Source organism: Leiobunum rupestre, chromosome 8 (genome assembly GCF_980474605.1).
Source record: "Leiobunum rupestre chromosome 8, qqLeiRupe1.1.hap1, whole genome shotgun sequence".
In the NCBI taxonomy this organism is placed as follows: domain Eukaryota; kingdom Metazoa; phylum Arthropoda; class Arachnida; order Opiliones; family Sclerosomatidae; genus Leiobunum; species Leiobunum rupestre.
Window position 1 is genome coordinate 59109388 of NC_143391.1, and position 22141 is coordinate 59131528.

Sequence of the window (22141 nt, forward strand, 5' to 3'; positions counted from 1 at the left end):
CCGCAGATAAATTGCTGGACCGACTCTACCATCGTACAATCCTGGGTTACATCGCCCCCGCAGCCCTGCAAGACGTTCGTGGCCAATTGGGTCGCGGAAATACAAGAGGCGTTGTCCAATGCCTATTGGCGTCATGTGCCTGGCAAAACCAATCCAGCGGATGGTGCATCTTGAGGACTATCAGCAGCCGAGCTCTTAAATCATGCTCTATGGTGGCATGGACCGCCATGGTTGCATGGCACGGGAGCTCCAAAAGAAGTTACGCCAGTTCCAAAGCTGGAAAGGATGCCGAATCGAAGAAAGCGCCACTAGGGTTGTTGCCACTATCACTCAAGTGGACAACTCCCTTCTTTCCCGATATTCTTCACTTTGGACGCAACTGAATGTTACCAGCTTCATACTTCGCTTTGCCCGCAAGGGATGCGAGGATCAAAGGACCGTTTGGCTCTGTAGAACGTTAAACAGTCCTCATACTCTGGGTAAAGAAGCAACAACTATAAACTTTCGCCGATGAACACGATAAAATACGTCAAAACAAGAACCTCCCGTCGCGAAGCAAAATCCTGTCGCTTCAGCCATTTTTGAACAACAAAGGAATCATCCGTAACGGAGGATGCTTCCAACAATCGAGCATTTCTCCAGATTGAATCCATCTGATGTTGCTACCTCGAAGAGGCAAACTTATTGACTTGATCATTAATCACGAGCACATAAGGCATTTCCACGCAACGTCTTGGTAACGCGTATCGTTGTTGTGTTAGGGTATTTTCGAAATATTTAACCATTTAAAATCTTAACCGCGTCGGATATTTTATGATAATAGTCTGAAAATGGTGAAGCAACCCAGAATTAAACTAATAAATTACCTGATAAAGGTAAATATAATCTAAACTAAATGAAATGCGGGGTGCCTGTTTTTGCTTAAATGCTTTAACGGCCGGGAAAAAAAGAATTTGATGACCGCTAGAGCTACCGTTAAATAGTGAAATATTTATAAGAGGCCAACGAGTATTTGGTTCAAAACACTATTCTTATACCAACAATATTTAACTAATTGTACAACCATCTTCCAAAATTAAAACTTAACTTCGAGAAGTTTAATACAAATAAAAACAACGCACCCATCGTTTAACAGTGCAATATAGAACATGGCACTGAATTTTAATTTTCCACGGAATATTTAACTGCCATTTAAAAATAAGTAAAATGAAAAATATTATCTGGTGTATACTTCATTTTGATTATGTCCTTCTTTCGGCTGTTATAAAATTAAAAACAAAGATGTTGTCCTTGAATTTTGTTTCTGCAATTCAGTTTTTTGCTTATTCCTTACATCTCGAATGAGTTTATTAGAGGCTAGATGTATTCCATTCCAGAATTTTGTTTCACCGAAGTAGTTACGCAAAGCTGACCAAGGCTACAATAACCATTACTTTCAAATTAGAACGTTTGTTTTATCATTTCATTTACACACATAAGTTGCAAATTCCCATTTAGTTTTAGTTTGATCTGCTATATTGATCGAGATAAAGGTGTTATCTGAAATTATTTTCGGAATAAAATTTGATCCCCAATTATGATATACGAAATAACCAACAACTTAATCAAATTTAGCCCTTTTAGAAAATGAAATGTTTTTCAATCCCAATAGGTTATATTTGAAACTTTCCAGGTCAAAATTGTGGCCATTTGCCGGAAGGAATAAAGCTCTTCATTGCTACCCTCATTCATTGGCTACTTTCCCCTATTTCTACCCCCATTCACTGGTTCCTTTCCGCCGTTTCTTTCCCTCTCTCTCTCGTTCGTCAGCTCCTTTCCCCCACTGCTTCACCTATTCACTGGTCTCATTCACGGAAGGACTTAAGCTCTTTTTCCCCCTTGCTACCTACATTCACTGGTTCCATTGTCCCGTTGCCTTCCCTCTCTTTCTCTCGTTCACCTGCTCCTTTTCCTCGTTGTTAAACCTATTCAATTTGTGGTGTGTATTTCCAGTGACGATATGTTTCTAGGCGGTACGTTTTGCAGTCCATGGCTGACGTGGAAAAAAATTTATATATTAGTTTTGAAAATAACGTTCTTAGCCCTATAGAACCTAATTTAGGCCCAATTGTAGGCCTAATTGTGTATGTCTAATACGCTAAAATGCATTTCCAAAATATAAAAGAACGCCTAAAAATTTCATTTTCAATATAGTAAAATAATGTAGGAAAATAGAAACTTCCTTTTTATCTTTTACAGTTGGAAAACCTTAAGCCTATGCCTAAAATAGAGTCGACGAACGGCTAAAAGCTGAGCAAAAAATGCGTGACTTTCCACAACAATTCCCTAGGAATGAAACAACGCTATGTGGCGTGTAGATAAGGCTCTTGTGATTGAAACCTCTTGAGATAACGAAACAACAATAACTAAAACTGAAACTGAAACTCACTTCTCATTGGTTGACGTCTATGCTGACGTCACGAGATTGTAAAAGCGAAAATAAAACCGTATCGGTAGCGGAAGAACGCCTCTCATTCTTTGTCGAGTAAACTGACGTCATTTCACAAGTTTACTATCTAAAGTGGAACCCATTGTTTAATATAATATAATATAATAATATATAATAATAATATATAATTATATATCTATATTGGTAAAAACCCATTGCTACTCGAACGAAATTATTCGAAAAACCAAGTTTACGATATGAAAACAAATTTGATGGTATTGAACCCTCACTTCAAAATGATTATGAAAAAAAAACCTTTGAAAATTGAGTATCCAAAAAATGGGTAAGTGTTATGTTTTTTTCAATAAAGAGTCTATTTTACATTTAAAAGTATTTATTCAGAGTAAAAAATGTTACATAGCCAAAATTGTTTACAATTGTTTCTCCGCTTAAATGAGTTTATATTATTACAAAAATGGCCGAGTCAATTTTCAATCTCTTTTATCATTACAAGGCCCAAAGCTAACTAAATCTCGGTTAAATTAGCTCAAACAATGTTTTTTTTTCACCAATTTAAATTTGCGTGTAATGAAGATATTTTGTTAATGAAGGGGTAAAACATCTCTCAATGGTTCATGACGGTAACAGCTTTCAATGACTTTTGGAAAGTACTTTAAATAGAACGTGCGGGAATAATGAAATTATATATTTCTACCAATATCTTGTTTTGATGCTAGATTGCGTAAACCACCCTGTTGTCCTGACTATTATACCAACAATTACAGCTTCTATTTGATTTCTTTTGGTTTTTGGATGGTTTATTTTATTCCAAAGTAAATGATTTGGCGCTCGTAGAAGCGCGCTCGTGTTTTTGAGAGCGTCGGGTCTTATCTCTAAAAGATACCAGATGGCGTGGGAATATTTCTTTATCCACTAGAACCGGTTTTTTCAGTCAGTCACCATACCTCTCTCTCTCGTGCTAATGGACACGCAAATTCGATGTGATGATTTTTCTAGCATGATTTGCGAAAGATAAAAATATCTTGTGGTCGTTTTTTTCCCAATTTTTGGAAAACCTTTGGTTTTACGTTTTGGTTCTCTGTCCTAAGTTCTATGCAAAATATACAATAAGCAAAATTCACTGCAAACGTTACTTGTTAGTCCTTGGAATCGTCTTTTACTAATTTTCCACGCCTTACACATTGCATATAAATATTTTCTGATTGGGGTAATAACGGTGGAATCACCATTGAATTAAAATAGAAACCACGATTTCGGCCGTCAACATACAGGCAAATCCAACGCGAACTTGTTTCGCCTCTTTAATCAAAGTTGATGGTAAGCGATTGAGGCTATTTCGTGAAGGGTTTTAAATTATCAAAAGAAAAAAACCATGTCTAAGATAAGTCAACGTTTGTTGTAGTCATTTTATTAGTCTCGAATAATGTCCCTACTTTTGTTTTCTGTAAACAATATTGAAACTCCCCAACAAACATAAAAACGTCCTTTGGACATCCGATTGACGTCACACTCGGATCTTGCCTTCGTCCGTAAAACATCCCAAAATCCGGGGTTGACGTCGGTTGGACGTTAAAAGACGACCAAATGTCCGTTTTGTCTAGAGCCGTAGTACGTCCCGGGGACGAGTTTTCGGACGTCCGACGGCGATTACGGCGGTCGTCCCCTGGATGTCGTTCTATAAAACCTAAAGATGTCTTTAATTTGGTTCAATCATGGCTCAATAGGGATGAAACTAGGACGTTCATTGGATATCGTATTCTGAACAAATAATTTAAAAAGCCAATCTTGATATAAAATTTTAGTTAAAACATTAATAATACTAGATAATGGAAAACAATCCAGCAACAAATGTACAATAATTTGTAATAACACGAACACTGCTTGAAATTAAAATTTTAAATTTATTATATTAGGTTATAATTTTTTTACGATAAGTTTTCCGAAAGTTGGAAACTTTAAAGTATTAGCAGTTAACATATAATTTAAAAAATTTACATCGTTAGTTAAGTAATTTTTATATAACAAAATAAATTTCGAACTAAACTATTAAAAAATTAAATAACCTTCCTTATAAAAATGTAAAAGTACAATAAAATTATTTTTTAAATCAGAAACAACATAAAACTAAGCCATTTAATACTATTCCTTAAAAATAAATAATTCAGACTATCGGATGACAAATGTACTCTAGAAATTGCTGTTTCTCGAAGCTTAATTTTAATATCTACCCAAATCTTACTTTTGGAATAACAATTTAACTATATAAAATATCACAGTATAAAATAAAACTTTAGGTGAACCATTCAGTAAGAGTAATGAATAATAAACATAAAAAGTTAAATTGAAACATGTACAGGTCCAAAATGGAACTTTAAAAACAGCGAACCTTCCGCAACTTTCAGAGAATACACTAAAAATCTTACTTTTGGAATTACAAATTCACTATATAAAATATAACAGTATGAAATAAAGCTATAGGCGAACCGTTCAGTGAGAGTTAAGTATAATAAACCTTTATAAGTAAAATTGTAACATGTATAGGGCCAAAATGAACTTTAAAAACAGCGAACCTTCCGTAACTTTCAGGGAATACACCACTATTCTTAGTTTTGGAAATACAATTTCACTAAGCTATTCACGGAACAACTATGAGCTATAAGTCCACCATTCAGTGAGAGTGAAGATGAATACTCCATAAAGATAAAGAGTCAAAATAGAGTTTGCGGATGAAACCGTACTAGTTTTTATTGAAAAAACCTGGGATAATGTAGTACTCAAGGCAAATAATGGTGTTTATAATGTTAATCAATGGCAAAAAAAATCTTCTAAGCCTAAATGTGGATAAAACAAAATATATAGCATTTTCCGAAAGGGATAATTCTAGTTCTGCTGTGTTTTTACATAGTAAATTTGATTGCTGTAAAAATATAATAGGTAGTTGTAATGGTAAAGAAATAGAAAAAGTTAATTCTTGGAAATATCTTGGAATTTTCGTTGACTACAAACTGAACTGGATTATCCATATAAATTATTTAATAGGGACCTTGAGATGTTGTCTGTTTAAATTGTTGTTTCTAAGACGTATCCTGAGTAAGACGATGTTGAAAACTGTATATTATGCACTGATTCAGTCTCTATTGTCCTATGGTATTTTAGGATGGGGAAACGCCACAAATACATTTTGAAATCCACTAAATCAATTACAAAATAGAATAATTAAAACATGCATATTAAACCGATACGTTACCCAACTGTACAATTACACTCGGAGTTTCAAGTATTAAACGTAAGACAAATATATACAGTAAATGTGTTAACAAATATCTATAAATATAAGTCAATACCAAACTTAATTTATAAACACGTGCATGAGACAAGATCCTTCGATGCTTTTACATTTAAAATACCTAAATTTAATAAATCTAAAAGTCAAAAGCACGCGATGTACTATGGCCCATTAATATTTAATCAACTGGGTCTCGATTTGCGAAATGAGGTAGACTTTAAAACATATAAAACCAAAATTAAAAAATGGACCGCTGATAATTATGATACCATCAGTAACATGTTCTAACTAAATATAAAAACCTAACATTATGTTATAAATATTAAATTGTCTTTTTATTTTTTACCTGTACGGTGATTTAATTGTTCACTTGAACTATATATTAATTGTGCCCACTACATACAAGCTTTGCTTTTGTAGAATGGCAAGTGTACGGAAATATGAAGTATGTCTGTTTATTTATGAAACCATGTAATAATTCTTATGTACACAATAAAGAAGAATAATAATAATAATAATAATATTGTCTTCCTACCTCTGTAAAAGACACATTAAAAAATCGAACTAAAATCATTAAAAAAAACAGTTTTTTTAATAAAATACTTACTCTTATGATAATTTATCAGCGATACTAGAGATTACTCTGTTATAATCTTTAACGTTTAAGTAGAACGCATTATGGTGACCGATGTATCTATTCCAAACTATCGAGGAATGGCGTCGTACAAAGGAAATTACAAACTGCTAGTAATTGTAGAACTAATTCATCAATTAAATAATTATCACAGAATACAATTAAAATAATGAAAATAAAAATTAAGAAAATAATATTATAAAAAATAAAAAATTAAGAACAGATAAAATTAATTAAATAATTAAGTAGTTTCGATTTAACACGTAATTTCATTAATTCACGTTAAATAAACTCGTAAATTTAAATATTAATATTAATAATAAAATTATTATTTTCGGGTTCATTAATCATTATCTGCTCGATTACAAATGCAGGTGAAACAAATTAAAAATAATTGCTGATAAACTCGCCTCTAGGTAGCATTGATGGACGAAACATTTCAGACGAATAGTTGAGATCCATCCGACGTCGATTTGGCTGATTATCGGATGTCGCGAAATTGGTACTATGAGGACTAAAATGGGACGTCCGTTATTCGTCTCGTAGGAGGAATTTTGAACGGGACCAATATGGGCTCTATGGACCATGCTGGGACGTCCCAGGGACGATTTGTGTTTGCTGGGTCGACCTACACGATAACGACCGTAGATGCTCTTAAAGGGGTACCAAATCCTAAATCTTAGCGTAGCTGCCCTCTCTTTATGGGGTTCCAAAACGTGACGTCACTGGCTGAATTAACGGAAGTCCAATCAAAAGCGTTTACGGCGAAGCCTAGAGGGAAATCGGCGTACGCGACGTGGTTTCCTTCGTCTTTGTAGTTTATCCCAGTTCCCTAGAACAGCGAAAGATAGGCTAGCATAAATTGTTTACTATTAAAATTAGGGGTCAACGCTTTCGAAGGAATTTGTTCGTTATCGACGTAAAGAGCCAAATAATTTTGATCGAAATTTACGAAATTATAAGGATAAGACTAAATGGACCCCTTATACGCTTTGTTGGTGGCTAAACCAATGTTTCTGGTTAGTATATATTATCAAAACTGTCGTTCTGAATTGAACTAGCCAATGTAACTTAAATTTCGGGTCGAATTTTTGGGATTTTGGGCATAGCTTTGTAAAAAACCTTGCTGGTGAGCTTATAAAATTTTAGTCATAATTTTAACTTTACGTACAATTAGAACCGCGTCTATAAATTCAACTTTATACGCGTCAAGACTGTCGCTAAGAAGGGTAAAAATGTCGCTATTTCTAGTTAGGAAAAACTTAAGTTGTACGCCATTAATAAAATACTTGTTAAAATTAAAAATGTCACAAAAATATTCCCGTAAAATTCAATTTCTTTCGAGCCCGTGGCGGGGGATTGACGTTTCGGCCATGTCATTGTACCTTCCACATGTCGCTAGGTTAGTGTTTTTCGCATCGTTTCCATATTGACCAAGGTTTCGATATGCGCCCGATAATAGTAATTCGTGGCCGATGGTGAAACCGTCGTATCATTGTGTTTCACTTCGCATTGTTTGAATTGTGAATGTAGAGAATTGTTCACAAGTGATGGCGAAATCGGTGTAAGAGTCTCTTGTACCCGGTACTGTAAATTCGATAGACGAAATTGGTTTGTACCATACCCATTGTCCTTTTTCAACGCTGAGTTGAGTCGGTATTTCATTGAAAATATTTAGTACGCGTGAAATGGTGGTGTTAAACTAGGCTCTTTTTGTTAGAGCGCGTTTTCTTTAAAGCTTTCATAGTAGTTTTTCTTCTCTTGCGACGATCCGAACCTTCTTCCGTGAGAAGCATTTTGGTCTACCATAATTGTCCGTAAAAGTGGGGCTAACTTATCTCCTACCATTTAATTTCGTTCCAAGTCGGAATGCACGAACAAAAGTTCAGGGACGAATAAGTTTATTTGCATGGGAGTATTAGATCAGAATTATTTCTCAGTTGAAATATTTAGGGCCATTATCTCTTAATCCTAAAACTGTCCTTAATCCTTCAGATATTAGGAGTTTACAATAATTTTATTATATGACGTGAATTGTACGTGCCCGCTTTCTAAACTGCAATCAAATCCCCCCGATATATTCCACACGCTATCTTCTGAGTTTACGTTTTCTTCCGGTAACACCAAACTATCTTCTATCTTATCTCTTACACTCAAAATTTTTATACATTCATTAGGTACAGTCAAAAGTTCATAGGGATTTTTGTAGTAAACGGGGGTATGTATTTGAAGTCGTTCTTATTTTGATAATTCATTACGTATTCAGATTTTTCTGGTACTAATTCCTAAATCAACAACCCGCATCCCAGATTTTCGCTTACGTTATAAAAATATAAAGGATCCATATTCTTTACCAGGGCAATTTCCCAATCTCCGTGTAAACTAATGGGTTTGGCCAACGTTGTAGAATTCGAGGCTAGATTATTTTCAGCGTTGTTTTTATTCTTATCTCTAGTCATACTAGGAAGTGTTATGTAAATCCCAGACGTCTTCTTGAGTAACCCAACTATTAAACGATGGAGGATATTCTAGCCAAATAAAGTACAATTGCTGGACTCCGTTTTTCGTTCTTTTCCGTAAATCTTTGTTTACCTTGTACGAACGTGGTGCGTTGACCTTTCGAAGCTCTCTCGGTTAGAATATCCCTCTTATAGCGATTCCTTATAGATCTTTTATTTTATAACCGGGAGCATGTCTTTTAACTATACCTACGACTTTTAATATTTCTTCGGTATAATTAGCTTCGAACCCCTTTTGAAATATTATTTTAGTTGTATTTATTCTAACCAAATCCCCTACTTGGAATTGAGGTTTCATTTTCAGTTTCTCTTTACTCAGATTGCCGTGTCACATTACAATCCATTTCGAAACGTCGTCTAAACCTTTCATATTTAATATTTTGTCCATCTTAGCGTCTAATTCAGAGACGGTCAGGGCGAGGGGATACGGAAATGTAATATACGCGGCAATTATCACGCTTGTGTTTGGGTATACAATATCAATATCTTCCAAAAAAGCCCATTTGACTACGCAATACGTTGGACTTAAGGAGATAACTGATTTAACTTCGATGTCGGGGTCTAAGAATAAATTGAAAAATATTTTGGTGTCACTTAAAATGGCTGACTGCTCTTTGCGTGTTCGTTAAAACCACACCGTATCCAAAAAGAGTTAAAGCAAAGCTTTGCGATGGTACATAGTCATGGGTTCTTTTTAATATTGTTTGGGTTAAGTTTTACTCCCTCCTTTTCGTAGTATTCGTCTACGTTATTTGTTATTTGTTCTTCCGACTTTATTCCCGCCGGTAACCCGCTCGATTCCTGCATGAGTTGGAGAAAAGAATTGACGTGTTATGTAAGAAGAGCCCCTCCTTAGTTAGCGGATCGTACTGTTCTATCTCGTATTCCCAAATTTCGTGAATGGAAATAACCTTATATCCCATTTCGATAGCTAACTACACCTCGTCAGCTACCCAAGTACCGGTTATTTCTCTTTCAGAGTCTTCGTGAGTGCAATCCTGCTGGTTTGAAGTCTCGGCACATTTATGACAGTTAGCGAAAACTAGTTTAGAGCATATTCGCTGTGGTAAAATGTGATGGTATAGAGATTGAGATGGTAGCATTGTCACTTTAACTTTACCATTCATGGTAGAAAAGAAGCGCGTCAGCTTGGCTCCCAACGTCTACGGTAAACATGGAAATACGTTCTATTGGTAAGCATTCTTTTTAATACTACAAAAAACTCTTTTTCAATAGGCAAAGGCTTAATATTATCATTTTCTATGTGGGTTAATTATATGACGTCAAAAATAAGGTCCACTTTAGATATTAAACTTGTGAAATGACGTCAATTTACTCGACAACCAATGAGAAGCGATCTTCAGCTACCGATACGGTTTTATTTTCGCTTTTACAATCTCATGACGTCAGCATAGACGTCAACCATTGAGAAGCGAGTTACAGTTTAAGTTTTGGTTATTGTTGTTTCATTATCTCAAGAGGTTTTAATCTCAAGAGCCTTATCTACACGTCACATAGCGTTCTTTCAGTCCTAGGGAATTGTCGTGGAAAGTTACGCAGCCTTTTGCTCCGCTTTTAGCCGTTCGTCGACTCTCTTTTACTGCATAGGCTTTCTTTTATATACTAGAAATGTATTCTCACGTATTAGACCTAGAAAATTAGGCCTCAATTAGGGTTAAGAATGTTATTTAGAAAAATTATGTATATGGACTGCAAAACGTAACGCCTAGAAACATTTCGTCAACCTCACAAAGTGAATAGGTTTAGCAACGAGGGAATGGAGCTGGCGAGAGAGAGGGAAGGAAACGTGGGAAACGAACCAATGAAGGGGGGTAGCAATGAAGAGCTTTATATCCTTCCGGTGAATTTAAGAATTTCAGAATGAAATTATCATTCACCGGGGTGACATCCTCCTTTCTCACTGTTCCGAAACTGAATTCAAACAGTTTGCATAGAATAAAACCTAAAAAATGGCAGCGACGAACAAAGGGAATGTTAACCAGCGGGTTACAAAAAACGATATCCTTTTTGTTCAGGAAACGTTAAATACGAAAAGTTATAACCGTTTCATTTACAACGACGGCAGATCTTATAGGTTTTTTTTGTGGCGCTGCTTTTTCCTCTTGTGCATTGAGTTTCTCTGTTTTTCGTTAAACCCGGTAACCGTTGACGCTTAAGCCAACGTTTTTATAAAGCTAACAATGCAGCACACACTGAAAGAGCGTTGCCAGGTTAAAAACTGAAAATTATTGCACCCCTGATCGAGAAATATTGAATTCTAGGAAATATTATTGCATTTCCTCTTATTCAAAGAACTTGGAGTTATTTAAAATTTTAATATTATTTTCTTTATGAAACATGAGTCAAAACTATATAATTAAGAGATATTAAGGCGGAAGTCGGGGGTTTTGTGTTTCGGGGAAAAGTGAGAGATGGCGCTATCGTGCTGGAGCTGAGTAGAAAAGAACTGTCAAACTGCCGCAAATTGAGTTTAGTAACTTTAGAAGTGACATATATGTATACCACTAGCTCTATTTTTCCACTAACGGTTTGTTTCACAGATATTGCGTCATCCGTACCCTACGTAATATTTGACGTCATATTTGATGTCATCGAATCTCAAATGCCGATAATGCCATCATATAATTAGCGCTACGTCTGATAAACTGACGGCCATTTTTTTAGTTAACAAACCAGTTTAAACAACAAAGGCTTAGGAGCTAAAATGAACTACAATATAGTGTTAAGTTCTGTTAATGTAATTAATTTGCAAATTAATGAAGTTCTCGGAGACTTGTCAAAATATTATGTCTGGAGCGTCCTTAACCACCATAAATTTCACCCATTTCGTGCCACGCTCCACCAAACACTTCACGATGGTGATCAGCGCTAGAGAGCTGCAACGGAGCGGAAATTATTCCGTTTCCGCGGACTCCGTTCCGTTCCGCGGCGCTGGAACGGAATCGGAGCTAATTTCCGAAAAATCGTTGTAACGGAACGGAATCGGAGCAAATTTACGAAAAATCGTTGTAACGGAACGGAATCGCAGCAAATATCCGAAAAATCGTTGTAACGGAACGGAATCGGAGCAAATTTCCGAAAAATCGTTGTAACGGAACGGAATCGGAGCAAATTTCCGAAACAAAAAACGTCGTATATTGAAGCATGGACACTGTTTTCATTTCTCTCTTGGGCTGCTGATTGGGTCTCCCACTTTTCCAGACAGTGAGATCATAATCCCCCTTCTTCACCGGCTCGTGGGAAAAATAACTGCAACCGAAGCCTTTTTCTCTACGACTATGTTGCGTACATCAATGCGCAGAATCGCAAAAGGTACAAAGGCCGTTTAGCGAAAAGGGGGATTAATTTGGCGGGGTGACCCGTCTTGCGGTAAAGTTTTAGTTTTACATTCAATTCAATAGAAATAATAATTGTTTCTGTAAATTTCTGTATTCAGGAAAATTAAATAATTTTTCCTCATTTTTCAAGACTATAGACTCTTAAACGCGCCTTCCCAATCGACCGCCATTACCTTACAGTCTACGGGGAGGGTGATGAGAAAACCGGTTTTGGGGGGATGAAATTTCTGCGGTAGAGGGCTGGCTCGTTGGCTGTCTGTACGACAATGGCGGCGCCCAGTAAACGTTTCTAAAAAGAGTGTATACTGAGGGAAGGCAAAATATAAAACGGGAGCGGAAACTGAGCATAAATATTAAGTAATATAGACGATTAATGAAACTGAGCGGAACACGAACGGAAATAATATCGGAGAAACACACGGAGCGGAAACGGACGGAAAATATTGACGATAAATGAAACGGAGTGGAAACGGACGGAAAAAAGTTACGATAAATGAAACGGAGCGGAAACGGACGGAAATAATGGGCTAGAAATAAACCGGAGCTGAAACGGACGGAAATAACGAACGAGAAACAAAGCGGACCGGAAACGGAGAGAAACAAAACGGACCGGAAACGGACGGAAATAATAGGCGAGAAACTAAACGGACCGGAAACGGACGGAAACAACGGACGAAAAACAAAGCGGACCGGATACGGATATATGTACCATAACGGGAAACAAAACGGAGCGGAAACGGTATGGTATTTTCGCTGCTCTGCAGCTCTCTAATCAGCGCCTAAGGGTGGATTTCAGTAACTGACTCAGTACCATGGTGGATGCCAACGAAGATTTCTTCTGTTTAATCCAGGCGTCCGACGAGTGTTCCTTTGGAAGGGTCGGCCCACTTAACCGCAAGGAAAACCAAATGTGGAGTGATGTAAATTCGCACTGGGGATTTCCACATCACAATCAAGTACAATTCCGCTTTAGCGTCTGGGCAGGTCTTCTAGGAGATCGCGTCATTGTGCTATTTTTTCGTCCGAATCGGCTTAATGGGGTGAGCTACTTGGGGTTTTTACGAAATGAAGTAGCACAAGCATTGGAAGATGTCCCTTTAGTCGACCTGCCATGCTTTTGGTTCTTGCATGACGGTGCACCTCCTCATCAGGAAAGACATGTGGTGCAAAACCTTCACACCGAATGCCCTGAGCGTTGGATTGAGAAGAATGGTCCGGTGCGATGGCCTCCTTGGTCCCCAGATTTGACACCGCTCGACTTTTACCTGTGAGGATTCGTCAACGAGGAAGTATACAAGACACCAGTCACTAGCGAAGACGACTTGCGCCAGAGAATCATTTCAGCGTTCCAACTCATTACCCCCCATATGGTCCGTGGTTCATTCCAGAATATTTTTCATCGCGTACGGATTTGTGTAGCAGCGGACAGTGCCAATATTGAACCGTATTTGTAAAAATCTTTCTGTAATTCCTTATTATAATAATTGCACTTGTTCTAACACTTACTTTGTAAAAGTAAAACAATGATTTGGTTCAAAACATGTTCATTTTTCACAGACAATCATTACAATAACATGAGGCGTAAAAACATTTGGGTAGTACCAACTTGTTATTTTTCATGAACTATTATTTCAGTGACAAAATGTACAATTTGGACCATAGCAACTCCATTAAAGGTTTTCGAGAATGCTCCACAACTTACTCATTGAAACTTTTCGTTTCCCACCTAGCGTTCAAAAACCACAAATTCTGAAACTGTGAACCATTTCACGATTTTTCTGAAATTCACAAATAACAATGATCTCCACCGCGAGAGAACATACTGAAAATTTCACATTTCTATTATGTATAGTTTTTCAGAAAAAAATCCTAAGCCGATAAAATTAAGACACCCTGTAAATAAACCAATGCAACACGTTGGAAACGATTATTTTTTACGGCAGCTTATCGTAAATTTAATATGAACTGTGGAAAGAAAAACCTTTAACATAGAGTTACGGGGCAGAAAATGCCTACATTTTTAGATAACTTTGACTGTGGCGAAAAACGATAAGGATAAAAATTAAACAAATTTAGAAAATAAATAAAAACTAAATAATCAGTTATGCGTACTTCTAAAATGTAATAACAATAAACTAACTATTTTTTTATTATTCAAAGAAGAAAGGGCTGAGTGAGTCTGAGAAGACCGTGAGCCCGGCGAAGACACCATCTGATTAATCAGGGCGAGATATGTGTAACGGCCACGCCAACGGGGATATACGTGAGGACAGGGGTGGGGACACCCGTGGCGGAAGTATTCCGACCACGCGTTGGGGGATTGGTTGACGTCCTCACACGGCCATCCACAAACTCTGCCTCCCGGACGCCTGGGATTACATCATTACAGGAGTGAGCCACTACTCCCGGCAATAAAATAACTATGAATAATTATATATAAAACCTTAAGCTCGCCGCACCCTGGAAAAAAACGTTCTTCAAGTTGACGCTGTCGCCGGATATCAATTTCTTTAAAAACACGTTTTTCTCGTCAGCGCAAAAGAACGCTGGCGCTGACGTTGGCTTCATTTTCGGCGAATCACACACTAGCAGGTCGCTACTATAGAAAACAGGAATACCATCGGTTGCAGTCGTTGGTTTTGATACCCGTCGTGTCTGTCGCGCGGGCACAAATATCGTTTCGTATAGCTATTTTGATTTCATTTATCATTATTATCTTTAAATATTATAATAATTTTGTGATATTTTAGAATTTTAAAGTAGGTGTGAGTTTAATATATTATAAATATGAAAAAAAAACGGGTTATTAAACGGTGAAATATATTTTACGAAAATGTTGTATGCCCTTGTAATGGAAATAAATATATTTTTCATCCCAATCATTTTCATCGTTCATTGCATTTTCACGCCCCTCATATTTTTCTAAAATAATTGACATTATAACATCTGCCACAATATAAGCCGGCTGATTATAATTAAATTCAACAAAAACAAAACATACTCACGTGTTTCGTGGCGTGGTGCAATCTCTCTTTTTGGCAGAAAAATCTAGTATCCCGGTATGCTTAATGGGTAAAAAGAGTAGGAATGTAGTGATGTCAGAGACCGAAGCTGAGAGGAGCGTCAAAATGTTCAGGCAAATTGAAGTCGGTACGAAACGTACGTTTGTCCGAACAGCAGGTCGCCAGCGTCAGCGCGAGTTTAGGCTATTGTAATGTGCGATTTATTGTCGCCGATATGAGCAACGTTGGCGGTGCCAGCAACGGTTGCTAGGACGAGCAACCGTCCAGTGTGCGGCGGGCTTCAGAGTAATCGTAAATGAATTTAAGTAACGACAAATAAAATAACAGAAAGCGCACGCTACCTATTGATCCTGATAATGCTCGACTTCCGAAAAAGTAGGTCAGTACCAGTTTCTTTCCGCATTGACAAAAATATTGTGTTTGGAATAAATAAGAAAGCAGCGACCACGTCATTTTTAACAAAAATCAAGCCAGTGTGCGTCCGACGAACTTAATCCTTATATTTTTTTATCATTTCAGCGCGATGAAAATTTTGTAATCAATACCATTTTGACGAATGGAGTATCAATTTATAATCCAAAACTTTCAAATTTGTTTGCTTACATACTTCTGAATTTAGGGAACACGACGTAAGTTAAAAATAACGGGAACAATCCGAATTTTATATTCAAAAACCGGTGGTGTTGGAAAGCCGCAATGTTTTTATATTAATCCGTTTCGTGTCGGCGTCTGCCAAACAGGGACCCCCTGTCACAAGTACTGTAATAATGGGGTTCCTGGCGGTTAACATGCGAAATTTGGAAGCCATGTTAAGGTAGTATTTTCCCGTGAACCTAATCTATGATTAGCGGCCATTTGTTTTGTTTTATTAAGGATTTAGGCTTTAGTTGGCGGCCATTTTGTTTTCTAACATGTTTAGTCCTCTAGAGGGCATTTGTTCAGAGGTATCTAGGCTTTAGTTTTCAGCCATTTAGATTTTTTCTTACCTGGTTTAGGGTTGAAAATTCGTTTCTTGGCTGTGGGATAAATAAGCTTAAAATTAAATTAAAAAATCAGTTTTTAGCATTATTCTTTATAAATACCATGGCAATTAATTTAATGCAAACCAATTTAACTAGATATTCAAATTATAATTTATATTACTAAATGTGTAATGACTTTATTTAATCTTTATTATTGAATGATGCAATACGGTAATTTCTAAATGCTAGTGTTTCAATCATCTATAACATATATCTTACTATCAAAAGGACCTAACGCGATTTTAGTAGAATTAGTTGTAAATAGTAGAAATTATGTTTAATTCAGAGAAAACGGCATGGTATTAGAAGATAAAACTTATTTTATACAAGACGTTTCGACTGAAGAAGAGCCTCGGCTCGAAACGTCGTGTATAAAATAAGTTTTATCTTCTAATGCCATGCCGTTTTCTCTGAATTAAACATAATTTCTACTAATATTCACCATGGTAAATAATAAGTTTAATATATAGTGGTAAATAGCTCATGATTTTGTGATACTATTTTATTTATGTTCGCTAACGTTATTCGTTGCGTAAATAGACATTCCCGATAGCAGTTATGTTTTATATATTTCTTGACAAAACGTCTATCAACACCTTTGGCAGTATTATTATCTTCACCCTCACTCTGCAGCGAATACATTTTTGGTTTTAGACCAACGAAAGAGAGGCCAAGTCTGCCACACAATTCATCTTTCATAAATCCGAGTTGTTTTTTGTTAGTTTCACTAAATAGTTTATGATCTTTAGGATAGTCTGAAAAATCATAAAGATGGGTAGACGTTGCCATGTCGTTGTAAACATCATCGGTCTGAATTAGATGATTCTGCATAAATTTTGCACCGAGAATCTGCAATTGCTTTAAAGAATACGCAGATAGTTCTTCCTGTTTGACAGCTTTTCTAATGGGAGCGAGTGGATATTCATCATGCAGATCGTGAATTTCCTGAAGGTACTCCAAATCAACTTCTAGAATATAGCCTTCTGAACTATCATCCCCGACTTTTATTACATCAAACGAATCTATTTCTTCTTGATCCATCCACTGGAATCCATCTGTAGGCATATGCTCTCTCATTAACCTCCCATAAAGATTAACAGCGTCGAAATACATTAGATTTGAGCTTGGTTTTGAGGAATCATAGTTATCCATGTATTTATTACTAGCTTCAGCGTAGCGCAAAGAAATCATAGAAATTCCTCCTCTAATGCCGTTCTCAATGAAAAGATATTGATCGACATCAGTCAAGAGCTCCAGCTTCACACCAGTCATCAAAAGACACGCTTGCCAAGCTAATCCTGGAGAACTGTTCGCATAGCAGGGGTCTAGACTATAGTATTGCTTACTAAGACTCCTAAAGCTTTCGAAGACGTCAGCGAGCAGAAGCGTATCAGTTAGCACATAAAGATTTTGGTATTCCTCGAGATTATTTAGGTTACATTTTTCCCAGATTAATTGGGCGTAGTCATAGTCATCTTGAGATATATGCTCATTGGTAAGACTATAGAAAAATTCTTCCTTGGGAGTGAGTGACGATTCTTCAAACCTTTTGAATCCATCCATATACTCATATGGGAAAACCCCCTTTATGGTCAAACTTTCGGCATTGTCCTTGAAATGCTCCACAAGCAACGGAAAAGCGTTTGAACCTTGAACTCGGAGATTAGCAACCAAGGAGTCTAAGGACGCATTTAGAAACTTTAACGAGTCCAAAAATTGCAACCTTCCTAATGTGAAAGTTAAATATTTTTCCATATTGTGTGGTATGCAAGTAATCCGACGGTTTTTGAAACATCCAAGACTCTCCATTATTATATGCGAATCATAATTCCGCAAGTTATGTATCACGACCGGAATGTGGAAGAGAGGTTTTCTGTTGATGTTACAAGAATTATGAGCAGCCCCTAAAAATAGTCCTGTACGATGTTCGTGGTCTCGAACTTTTCTGTCACTATCTTCAAACTTTTTTCGGCAAATATAGCAATTAGTACAAGAGTCGAATTTTCTCTGTTCCTCCACCGAAAGATGCATGGGAATGTTAATATGCATTATATCCAATAGTTCTCTTTGTTCCTCTTGAAAACACTCCAAAAAATGCTTTGAAGCATTATTTCCACTGTAAACCACGGGCTGCTTGATCAATTTTCCCTCGGGACCAATTATTACGTACGCAAAACCGGAAGGACGATGTTTCCCAACATTGGTTGTACTTGACTTCGCTGGATCTGGCTTAGGACTCAGGAGTCTCAATTTTCTCAATAAAACATTCAAAATCGGCATATATGACGTAATCAACTCTCGTTTGCATAACATGCTTGTTGAATGTCAGTCATTTTTCATTCTCATCAGGTAATTCAACCCTCATAGGACCATATGATCTTCCAATATTCCTTGGCTTGAAAGTCTTTATAGACAGTAATGGCAGTAAAAGCAAGCTGTCTTGTGCTTTGTTTGGGAAAATAGTAGCTTGTTTAAGTTCTTCACCAACACAAAGTGCTTTTTGTGTTCTTCTGCTACCAACAACAAAATAACCCTTCTAACTTCATCGCATATATTTTCGCTAACATAAAGCGGATATATTTCATTCTCATATCCAAAAAATGTTGACTGACAGATGGTTCTGCTTCTCAAATTTTCCAACTTGTTTAATCTCCATTGGGAAACTAATACCACTGAGATCAAGCTCATTCTCATATTGAAAGAATTTTCTTACTAAATGGCCATCTTTTTAAACTGGGTGTGAAGCTGCCAAAATAGACCACAAGAAGCACTTGCTGTCCTCATTTTGAATATTTATTAGTGCTTTCTTATCCCGCAACTCCTGGGGGAGGGGAATGAAGCTGGAACCTTTAAAGAGATCATTTTATTATCTAAAATATGAACCTATATTAAATAAAGGTTCTTACCAAGGTAAATTCTCCATACAAAAGTTCTTCAACGGTCCATCCGCTGCCTTCTCTCTCGTACTCCTGCATTGATTTTTCTATTTTCGCGAAAGCTTCGGACATCTGAGTGCCTAGTATACCTCCCCGGAGAGTGGTGAAAGCTGTGCTATGAAAATACGGTGACGTTTCTACAAGAACTCCTCTCTCGGTGTAAACCGTGGCCTTGGAGTATCGTCCTTGAATGGAATGGAAGACTTATATACCATTTTTAAACCACGCCATGTTTCCAATTGGTTTAAAAGAATATCTCCAAATCTTGCGGAAGCATGAGAGGAGAAGGTATTAATATTTTTCAAATCATCATCACCACTTGGAAATCTCTTATATTTTGAAACAGTTCCACTCAATGCACGAGTTATAGTTACATCGACATCAGGATGGAATTCATCATCTGGTGGAATAGGGTAACGATTTCCAGTCATCTTCTGTGGAGCGTGAACCTCGTCTCTATGTTTGTTAAACTCGGTTCTCATGTTGAATGATTTATTGCAGTTAATACAATTATATCTAAAAGCCCCACAAAATATATATTTTATCACGCTATCGAGAAATTTTTTTAAATAAAAATCAGCGACTTACCGGGGTTTCTTATAATCTGGCATATATATATTATGTCGACGCTTGTGACGACTTAGGCTAGATGCGTAACGGAAGTCACTACCACATTCATCACACAGGAAAACTTTACCACCACTTTCATTATACATTGCTAATTCTAGAATATAAATACCAAGAAATGTTTTAAAAAGTATGAAATTAAAACCATTTTTTTCTTGTTTAATTAAATACCAGTTTTAAAATTAGAATTGCTACATTGAATTATACATTTATACTTTAAGCAGAACCTGCATTTGAAATTATGAAACCTAAAAATAAAAATATAACAAGGTATTCAAATCAGTTAAAAAAATTAAATTAGTTGCATTATATTTTTATATTACTTTCTTAATTACAGCGATGTTTTAAAAAGCAAACCTAAACTCTATAAAAAGTAAGATGTTTTTTTCTAAAAAAAACTATCTAGTGATAAAACTATTTTAATAGATGCTTTGGTGACATCTATCGGCGGCAATGGCAAATATTATACAAAATACTAAACTATCAAGTGTTATCAAAAATTCAATTGCTATAATATTGTTATTGTTTGTACTCGAACCTTTTTTGGTCTTATCTAGCGATAAAACTATTTTAATACATGCTTTGGTGACATCTATCGATGGCAATAGCAAATATTATACAAAATACTAAACTATTAAGTGTTATCAAAATTTTAATTGCTATATTATTTTTATTGTCTGTACTTGAACCCTTTATTTTTATTTAAAATAGCTTAATATATGAAGAAAGTAAACACATTACTCGCATAGAAAGCGTAACTATTTTTATAGTATATAATAAAATAATAATAATGATAACAATCAGCTAGGCTAATACCCAAGGCACCACCGTAAGCCCAAGTCATCTAGCGACTTATAATGCCTTTAAACAGGTGGCCGGGTTACAATGCGTAGGAGGGTGGTGGCAAGCCCTTCATGCCACGCGAGCCAACAGCTCCCTACACTAACTATTACCGTTAACCTCGACAAGTTTTTATGAGAAGGGGAAACTGAAGAACTCGTTAGAAAACCCCTTTAACCAGTGGGGAGAGAACTTGCAAACTCAACGTAAATATTATACAAATACTAAACTATGAAGTTCTATTAAAATTTTAATTACTATTTTATATGTATTGTTTGTACTTGAACCAGCTTTATATATGAATAAAATAACACATTACTTAACGCATAGAAAGCGTGATTATTTATATAGTATATTAATTAACCCTAGTATTAAGGTTACTTTATTTACTCTATAAAGATTAAGTAAACATTCTTTACGTAGGGCTCTTAGTTTAAAAAAAAGATTTGAGTATCCTTAATGCATATAAATACATAAATATAACATTTATTTGCATAATATTTTCGGTATTTATAATATCAATAAACTCAAAACGTTTACTTAATAAAGATTAATTTAACATTATTTACGTAGGGCTTTTAACTAAAAAAGATTCGAGTGCCTTTAAATTATACAAATACATAAGTGTAGTATTTATTTGCATAATCTTTACGATGTTTATATTATCAATAAACATAAAAATACAAAATCAGCATAACGCTAGCTAAAAATTAAGCCAGTAATAATTTCAGTTATTTAATTGGACCATTTTTTGACTAAGTTAAGATGCATTAATTTTACTCGGCCTATTATTATCTAATGATAAAATATATATTTATCTTTAAAAATATGAAGGATATATTAAATCATAGGCAAACAACTTTGCTACACGAAAAAAAGCAAATAACCTTAATTAAGGTAACTTAAATAAAAAGTAATTAAGCTAGAAACATTGTAAAAACAAAATAAAGTAATATAAAACTTTTAATTATATACTATTAAAAAAATCATGCTGAAAAATAATTAATTTCATAATAACGAGAAAATGTCTTAAGTTAACAGAAAAATTAAAAAAGCAATAAATTATTATCAATACCACATATAGCGTGAAATTAAACTTTCTTTTGAAAATTCATCAAACCATATTATTTTTAAAAGCATGCATTTTTTAATTAATATATAAAAAACCATATAATCTAAAACTATCATAAATGGAAGGGTTTAAAGGGTTTAAATAATAACATGAAGAAACAGTATTGCACTAACCTGAGGATAATATGAAGAGTTCAACCCAGACGTAAACTTCAAGAAGAGAGCTCCGAGCGAGTACCTTTCACGGCAGAGGCTAATAAACAGAATGAGCTTAAGACTCCAAGTTCACTTTCTATAATACCCTATCAATAGCTCCTTCCATTTTTGGTTGCACTTTTCTACATCTCACAAACAAGAATACACTTGAAAGTGTAT